Here is an 8,822-nt window from a genome sequence, read left to right as displayed (position 1 = left end):
AACGTGGGAAAGCAGAGGGACGCAAGAGTGGTCGTCTCTTGGGAGAAAATGAATAGACCCGCTGATTGTCAGCATTGAAATGTAATGTATTTTGGTACTTTTGTGTTTTGGTGAGAAAATTGCTTCTGGAGGAGCAAAAACGGTTTGTATTTGAAACAACATAGGATCTTTGTGCTGCATATGGTATTTACTCATTTTGTAGCCGCTGCTAGTATGGAAGAGACAACACCTGGTGTGGAAGAGAGCTGAAGAGGACCCCGTCCCTAAGGCTCCATGTACGAGGGAGTCAATTCCACTACAGATGTCTGCACATGCAACAGACGGCAACAAGCTTCTCCAGGATGCGCTGCCACTGGCATTGAATGGCACCTCAGGTGCACCTGCAGCCATGCTTCTCCTTCAGGCATGGCCACTGCATGGTGGTGTTGTGTGCCATGATGAGCAGCACTAACGTGAGGCGAGGTCTGTTTCCTGCTCCCTTGTATTAAGTGATTGCTGCAGTGAGTGGGCCTGCTTATTGTATAAGAAAGAGGTGCTGCAAGGAAGCACTGGCTCTCCTTCCACATCCATTATACTAAACAGAGCTGCCAAAGGGCAAAAGCCTCATGTTTCATACCGGTTGAAAAGGGCCTTTCTTTTGGTCTGATTGCCAAAGTGCAGATACATTTCTGAATTGGCACTACCTGTGTGTTAAGAAAACTTGATTCTTGGAGGGCCTTTGATGGCATAAGTCTTTCCTAACACCATCCAAAGGCACAGTCTACAGGAAATGGCTTTTGGAAAGTCATTACTGTGCTATGAACAAGATTTTAAGCAGAAGTTTCTTCTTAAATTGGTGAAAAAAAAAAAAAATGTTTCATGACTTTTAATTATATGTGAGCAAGAGTACTTGACCTGGTAAGGGTAGAGTTAACTTTCCGCAGCAGCTGATATGGTGCCTATCTGGGATTTTGAGTAATAGCGTATGAGTAATGCATTTTCTTTGCTGCTGGGCACTGCTGCTCAGTGGTGAGGTTTCCTGTGTTTTGCACTCTGCCCCAGTCCTCGCCAAGTAAGCAAGTAATGGACAAGATGGAAGGGGACACTGATGGAACCAGCTCTGTACCACAGCAAGAATCAGCGTGGGGATAGATGGAAAAGGGCAGGGGCTAGTGCTGTTTTCCTGCTCACAGACCAGCTGAGTATCACTCATCTTATGGAGGTGAGCAGATGGTTGAGAGAACTGGAAGGTGCAAAGCAAGAAAACGTGCATTGAGATAGGAACAAGTGAGGGAAGGGGGAAGATCGTATCAATGTAGCCACTCACCTCATGGAGGAGATGATAGGATCTTCCCCCTTCTCATGTTCCTATCTTAATGCATATTTTCTTGCTTTGCCCCTTCCAGCTCCCTCCACCATCTCCTGTGCAGGGGAAAATTATCAAGTGGCTGTGTGGGTGCTTGTCTGCTAGTCAGGAGCAATGCAAAACAGAAGTCAGGGAAGTAAATATTTTATAACGCTCTGTGAAATAATTCTTACAGAGTTCTGCTACCCTATTGTTTTGATAGGGGTTTCACGACATTGTGAGATACTATGTTATGTGTTATCATTATGAACCTTTTCAGTAATGTATGGGTGTTCTCTGTAGAAGACAAGTAACTAATAAATTGATTTCTCTAGTTAATATCTTGTGGGGGAATAAATGGCTGTCAAAGTCAGGCAGATTGTGTTCTCTAAAGATTCAGCAGATTTGTGGAATCTCTTGCCCAGTCTGAATGCATACAGTAGAAACCAGTAGTTTGTCCATAGCCTCCCACTAGATGTTCCATTTAATAACTCCAGTAATTTATATGTAATCCCCTATAGTTTTTGTAAGCATCTGAAGGATGCTTCAGATGCTCACCATATTGCAAACATTATTTGAAAGACATCTGTTTTCAGAAGATAATGCAGTTTTCCTTAAGACCAGGATACATGTAGTATGGTGAAAGGCTTTGCAGCAACAAAACTATTTACGTATCAATGAGTTAAGAGTCGGAGAGGAGACAGGCAAAGTCTGGCTGAAATGCCATGACTCTGGTGAAACAAGGCTGATATCCTGTTGGAAGTGTGTTATGGACCAATCAGCATGGATGAAAAGACAGGGAGCAGGTAAGCAAAACTTGGATTTCTGTAGGTGTACTTTGGACTGTTCAGTATGCTGGTTCAGAGAGCCTCTTGGGATACAATAGTGAAGGGTAAAGGGGTCCAGCAGGCTGGGCATACTTACAGAATGAAACCTGAAAGACACAGGAACAAGCCATCCCTGTGTGCTGTACAATCAGCTGGTGGGAAAGAGGACCAAGGTGGCAGAACAGGTAACTTTAACTGAGACCTGGGGAAAAGAAAAAGTTAGTTCACTGCTATGAAAGAGGGGACAGGCAGCTCAGGAACAAGTACAAGGATATTGCTGGGATATGCAAAGAGAGAATCAGAAATGCATTTCTTCTTCTCAATTAATCTGGTCACCATTGTATAAGATAACAAAAAGTGGCTTTTTTACAAATATATTAACAGCAAGGGTAAGGCCAAGAGGAATCACCAATCTTTATTGGATGCAGTGAGAAACATTTCCTTATCCATCAAAAAGGCAGAAGTGATTAATGCACTCTTCATTTTGTCTTTAGTTGTCAAATCAGTCATCCTCAGAGTACTTAGTCATCTGAGCTGTAAGACAGGGATGGGGGGCACTATAAACTTCCTCATAATTCAACCTGCCACTGGCAGATGAAGTTGCCAAGCTGCTGTTCATCATATTTGAAAGGTTATGGAAATGTGGTGAAATTCCCACTGATGGGAAAAGGAGAAACATAACCCCCATCTTCAAGAAGAGAAAAAAAGAAGATGTAGGAAGCCACAGGCCAGTCAGTCTCACCTCTGTGCCTCGCAAGACCATAAAGAAGATCTTCCTGAAGGCCCTACTAAGGCACATGGAAAATAAAGATGAAGTGATTGGTGGTAACCAACATGGCTTCACCAAGGGCAAATCATGCCTGACAAATTTGATGGCCTTTTATAATGGAGTTATAGCATCAGTGGATAAAGGAGGAGCAAAAGACATAATCTACCCAGCCTTGTGCAAAGCATCTAACACTCTCACATGACATCCTGGTTGCTAAGTTGGAAAAAAAATGGATTTGATGAACAGACCTTGTGCTGGATAAGGAATTGGCTTAGTGGTCACACTCAGAGAGCTGTAGACAATGGCTCAGAGTCCACATGGATATTGGTGATGGGTGGCATTCCTCAGGGATTGGTGCTCAGACTGTTGCTCTGTAAGATCTTTGTAGGTGACATGGACAGTTGGATCGAGCACACCCTTAGCAAGCTTGCGGATGACACCAAGCTGAATGCTGCAGTTGATATCTTAGAGGGAAGAGGATGCTATCCAGAGGGACCTGGACAGGGTTGAGAGGTGAGCTGATGCTAACCTCTTAAAGTTTAACAGGGCACAGTGCTAGGTACTGCACCTGGTTAATTGCAATGTACAGACTGGGTGGAGAATGGCTTGAGAGCAGCCCTGAGAAGAAGGATTTAGGGATGTCAGTGGATTAAATACTCAACATGAGCTGGCAATGTTTGCTTGCAGACCAGAGTGCCAGTTGTATGCTGGAGTCAAGAGCAGTGTGGCAAACAGGTCGAGGGAGGTGATTCTGCCTGTCTACTCTGCTCTCATGAGACCACACCTGGAGTAGTGTGTCCAGCTCTGGGCCCTTAGCACAAGAAGGGCATCAGGCTGTTGGAGTGGAGTGCACAGAGGAGTGCACCTTCCCTATGGAGACGGGCAGAGAGAACTGGGGCCATTCAACCTGCAGAACAGAAGGCTCCAGGGGGGACCTCCTTGCAGGCTTCCAGTACCTGAAGTGGGCCTATTGGAAAGATGGGGAGGGACTTTTTATAATAGCATGTAGTGACACAACAAGGGGTTTAAATAGCTTTAAACTGGAAGAGGGTAGACTTAGACTAGATATTAGGAAGTCCCATTGAGGGTGGTGAGACACTTGGTCTAACTTGTCTATCTGTTGTATTTATAACTTGCCTCTTGCATTTGTATTTGAGGTCTTAATATTATATTCATTGCCTTTCACTGCAAAAGGGACAGGGATTTCCTGCATATTAAGTAACTTCAAAAAATTCCGAGAATGATCCTACTTGTGTACTTACCCTTAGGGTAATATTAGGTTAGAATATCAAACGAGAATACAGACTTTCCAATGTGCCACCCCTCCACAGGAAGGGTTGGAAACAGAATCTAGGGATCTATATGTTTGTCAGCCTGACCTTGGTATAGGAGAAGGTTATGAGGCTGAGTCTGATCATGTAGCATGTGAGGGACAACTGGAGGATCAGGACCAGCCAGCATGGATTCGTGAAAGACATGTGCTGCTTAACGAACCTTATTTCCTTCTATGACTAGGTGACCCTGCGTGGTGGATGAAGGAAAGGCTGTGGATGTAGTGTACCTAGACTTCAGTAAAGCCACAGTATTCTCGCAAAGAAGCCAACAGCTCATGACGTACACATATGTAGCCTTTGCTGGCTAAAAAACTGGCTGGATGTCTGGACCCAAAGACATGAAAGGAGTTAAACCCAGCAGGCAGGTGGTCATTAGTGGTATTTCTTAGGGGTCATTGTTGGGCTGTCTCTGTTTAACTTCTTTATTGATGATCTGGGTGAGGGGATTGAGTGCGCCATCAGAAAGTTTGCAGACGACGCCAAGTTGGGAGGAAGCATTGATCTGCTTGAGACAAAAATGATCTGGATAGGGTGGATTGACGTGCTGAGGTCAGTTGTATGAAGCTCAGCAAGACGAGTGGCAGCTCCCACACTTTGGCCACAACAACCCCATGCAAACATCAGTGAATATCAGTGGGTGTAATTTTTTCTGCATGGAGGAATTCAGTGATGCACTTTTGCTTTGCACACACTTCCATTTGAGATGCCATTTTGTCAGACTGCCCTTCTGCTGCTATCTGTCACAGGGCAAGAAAAGGTGATAATATTGGTGGGAACGTTCAAACTGCATTTTTTAATTTAGATGGAGTGATACAGGCTACAGTTGTAGGTTGGCTAAGAAACTCACACAACCTTGCAAAATAAGTTGTTTTGTTAAAGTTCAGATATAGGCTTGGGTCAGTCCTGTTTTTGTGACTTCATATACCATATTCAGTAAGAGTAAATAGACATGGAGATAGAAGGAGGACTTTCTAATGAAAGCACAGTAGCACCCCATAAAACTCCTTAACTTCAATTTTTTGACATCAGTGTGTATAATTTTTTTCTGCATGGAGGAATTCAATGAAAATTCACCTTTGCTTCATAAACACATCCATATTAGATGTCATTTTGTCATACTGCCCTTTGGCTGCCATCTGTCACGTGGCAACAAAATGTTACAGAACTTTGGGGGGAAGGTTCAACTTCCACTACTGTACCACCATCATCTGCCTCTGACTGTTAATATAATTAAATGAGGCATTACTTTTAGAGCTGCCCTTGTACTTGCAAGTATTATGAAGGTAGGTCAGTACCAGACAAGCTTATGGAGCTTTTCTACAGTATTTCTCACAGACACCATGCTCTGGAGATGTTTACATTAATTGAGTGTCTGATGCCATGTCTTTGTTGATGAGCCCTTCCCTTACCTCAGGACTGGGAAGCAGATGAGAGACTGCATTTTGGATCCAGCTGCAGTGGAATTCTAGCTGCAACAGATGTAAACTCCTTCCTAAAGAGCCAGATCATATCTTTGCCTTGTGGTTTAGAACCACTTATTTGCTTATATATGGTGCTGATGCAGTTTGCATTTGTGTGCTTCAACTTCTCTTATTTAGAAGAAGATTTAGCAGCCATCCATATTGCTGAAAACTTATGATCTAAGTTGGAAACACACTACTTCCTGATTTAGCATAAATAGCATTTGCAACACCAAGAAGTACTCCTTTTCATAAGAAACAGAGTGTTTACCACACCTGTTCTTTAATGAAGCCAGTTTGTAATTGTCACAGATTCTGACTGATGCACAGAAAGCAGATGTGTTATTTTGTTGTTTACAGCTAACACTGGAAATAATATGACTGCATTCCCACATCACTGTGTCTGAACTAATGAGGTCTGTCAGATCTGAGCTGATATTGCATCCAAACACCCCTGGTATATTTTTCCAACCAACCTTCATGGGCTTTACTCAGAATTCACAGTACAGAATTTGGCAGACTTTTTTACAGTGTAAAATATTATCCATCTGCTCTCATAACCTACTTTCCTGTTTTTACAGTAAGAATAAAGACTTTCCTAGTATCAAGAGTCCTCATAAATAGTTTAATTTTGGTTTTTTTCCTCTTGGTAAGTAGCCAGGGCCTTCAGGCTAAAGCAAAACCCCTGAGAAGCTGTAGTATCTTAAAAGTAAGGTACACAAATGACACTTCTCCATTTTTCATTCCATTTTGCTTTCTGAGGCTTGATTTGGCAATGACACTGCTTTTCTGTAGGCTATCTCAGAAGTTCTCCATGAGAAGTACTTAAAACTACACTGAAGATTTAAAAAAAAGGAAAAGAAAAAAATAAGATTGCTCAGAATGCTTTGTAAAACACTGGTAGAATTGGTTTGGGAATTTCCCCCTTACCGAATTGCAGAAGTCTTAATGTGCCTTCCAGTCTGCAGGAGGATCATGGCTGTGGCTGTCTCTATGAATATGCCATTTATACAAATATTTGTTTCCTGTTTTTGGATAGAAAGTAGAATTTTAACAAAAATAAACTCCCCTTGCAACAGATTTAAAAATATGTGTCTTCAAAAAAGCAGGTATTGTTCCAAAAAGCATAGTGAAGTCATAATCAGAGGGATCTACTCATTAAGTTTTGTTTTTCTGCATTTTCTTTGATGCACAATGTAGGAAAGACAGGCAGGCAGACAAAGACAGACAGACAGACACAAATACACACACAGTAGGGTCTTGTTTTTCTCTGTACATTTACATATGTACAAGTGCACTTTTTAAAAGTTTTTTGAACTCTCTAACACTCCCAGATCAGTCCAGCTTGTCTGTGCAAGGAGGGAAAGAGCCACACGGTCCTGGAAAGCCTTCAGAGCTCCAGTGAAGAACCCAGGAGCTACATACAGATTAAGGTAAAAATGATGCTCCCAGAGGCAAAAAAGGTAAAGAATTTTATAATGAAACATTGAGTGGGCCAGCTAAGTATTGTCTGTCTTCTCTGTTTTCACTTCAGAATATAGACAGGGAGGAATTCTCCTGCCTGAGTTCCTATCAGAGTCAATGCAAATGTGAATGTAAAAATATTTGTAACTTTTTGAGAACTGAAACTGCTGGGGGTCTCATAGGAAGTAGATAACAGAAAACAGAATTCAGTTTGATATTCAACTTATTTACACCTATTTTATTCATCGACTTCTTTAAGTTTACTAGCCCTCTTAGTTAATGGTGTCAGAATCATCTTTAATGCCTGCAATGTATGTTGTGTCCACTCATGATCATAGTGAAGCAAAGCTCTTACAAATCTTCACTGTGAAACTGAATGAATAACTTTTATGTAACAAGAATATCTGATTATTTTGTTAATGTAAGCATGGTGTTTGAGATGAAAAGCAAAAGTAGTAACTGAAGACTAGAACCCTTATAGTCAGGCACTGTCTTGCAAACCGTACTCCTTTGAGTTGGAATGAGAAGCACTTATTTATTTCCAGCAACCTTAATCACTTAATGAGTAATATTCCCTCTGATGTGTCATGACCACGCCACTTCTAACAGCATGTAAGTGGTTAAGAATGAAATAATACTATGTAATAGCTGTTGAAAGCTTTTTCTTTCTTTTTTTTTTTTCCCTATTTTTTTTTTTTTTCTTTTGTAAAAGTGTGATGCATTATACATAAAAGTTAAAATCAAACAGTTGGAAATTTGGGCTTATTTATGCTTAGAGAGCCAGGCTTTTTTTGCCTCTTCTATTTAAAAAGGTGGGGTATTTCTGATTGTGTTGATCATAAAAGCTTTTCTGTATTTTGTATTTTTCAAACACAGATCATGAAAGAACATGTCTGTATACTATAACATTATAGACGGACAAATGTCATATCTGTGTTACGAAGTCACACTGGATCAGAGAGAGCTGAGCTGATGGTCAGCATCTGAAGTGGGTCAGTATATTCAAATATCTGTGTATATATATATCAAATATTGCATGTTTTAAAGCAGTGAAGCACTTCAACATCTGAAGTGGGTCAGTATATTCAAATATCTGTGTACATATATATCAAATATTGCATGTTTTAAAGCAGTGAAGAAGCTGCCAAAGCAAAATCTATATCTGATTTCTAAATGACATAAACCCTAGATTATTCAGTTGTTTTTAAATCTTAAAGGTAGCTCCATGGTTACTCTTTCTACCAACCTCACCAGTCAGACAAGAAAAGATTCATAAAGAAATGATGACAGATGAAGGAGATTGTGATTGCGGGATTACAGGTTATAGATACATCTGTGCTGCATCAGCTGTCTTTCGACTCCATTTTATAGAGGTAGTATTTCTCTGTAAGCGAAAATTATTATTTTATTTATTTAATTTATTACTTATTTTAAAATTATTTATTTATATATTATTTTTTAAATACCATTTCATTTCATGTCAGTTAAAGATAAGTGGCTTTTCCTGCTTAGATTACACACCTTTAAAAGCTTGAAAAATGTATCTGTTGCAAAATGATAACAGCCCACAGATAGCTTGTGTAGCTAAGCCCACTACCTAGGTATCTTATGAGGATACCAGGCAGCTGATTGTGAGAGATCAGG

The 8,822-nt window shown here is 40.8% G+C and overlaps 1 long non-coding RNA gene across 1 annotated transcript; it reads left to right on the top strand.

Annotated features, from left to right (window-relative positions):
- Positions 1–7,051: 7,051 nt before the first annotated feature.
- Positions 7,052–8,545, top strand: LOC107306303. The gene is made up of 3 exons (XR_001552071.2): positions 7,052–7,147; positions 8,055–8,170; positions 8,396–8,545. It is a non-coding gene; the product is annotated as an uncharacterized LOC107306303 (long non-coding RNA).
- Positions 8,546–8,822: the final 277 nt, after the last annotated feature.

This window comes from Coturnix japonica, chromosome Z (genome assembly GCF_001577835.2).
Source record: "Coturnix japonica isolate 7356 chromosome Z, Coturnix japonica 2.1, whole genome shotgun sequence".
In the NCBI taxonomy this organism is placed as follows: Eukaryota; Metazoa; Chordata; class Aves; order Galliformes; family Phasianidae; genus Coturnix; species Coturnix japonica.
This window is presented reverse-complemented; position numbering and strand designations above follow the sequence as displayed.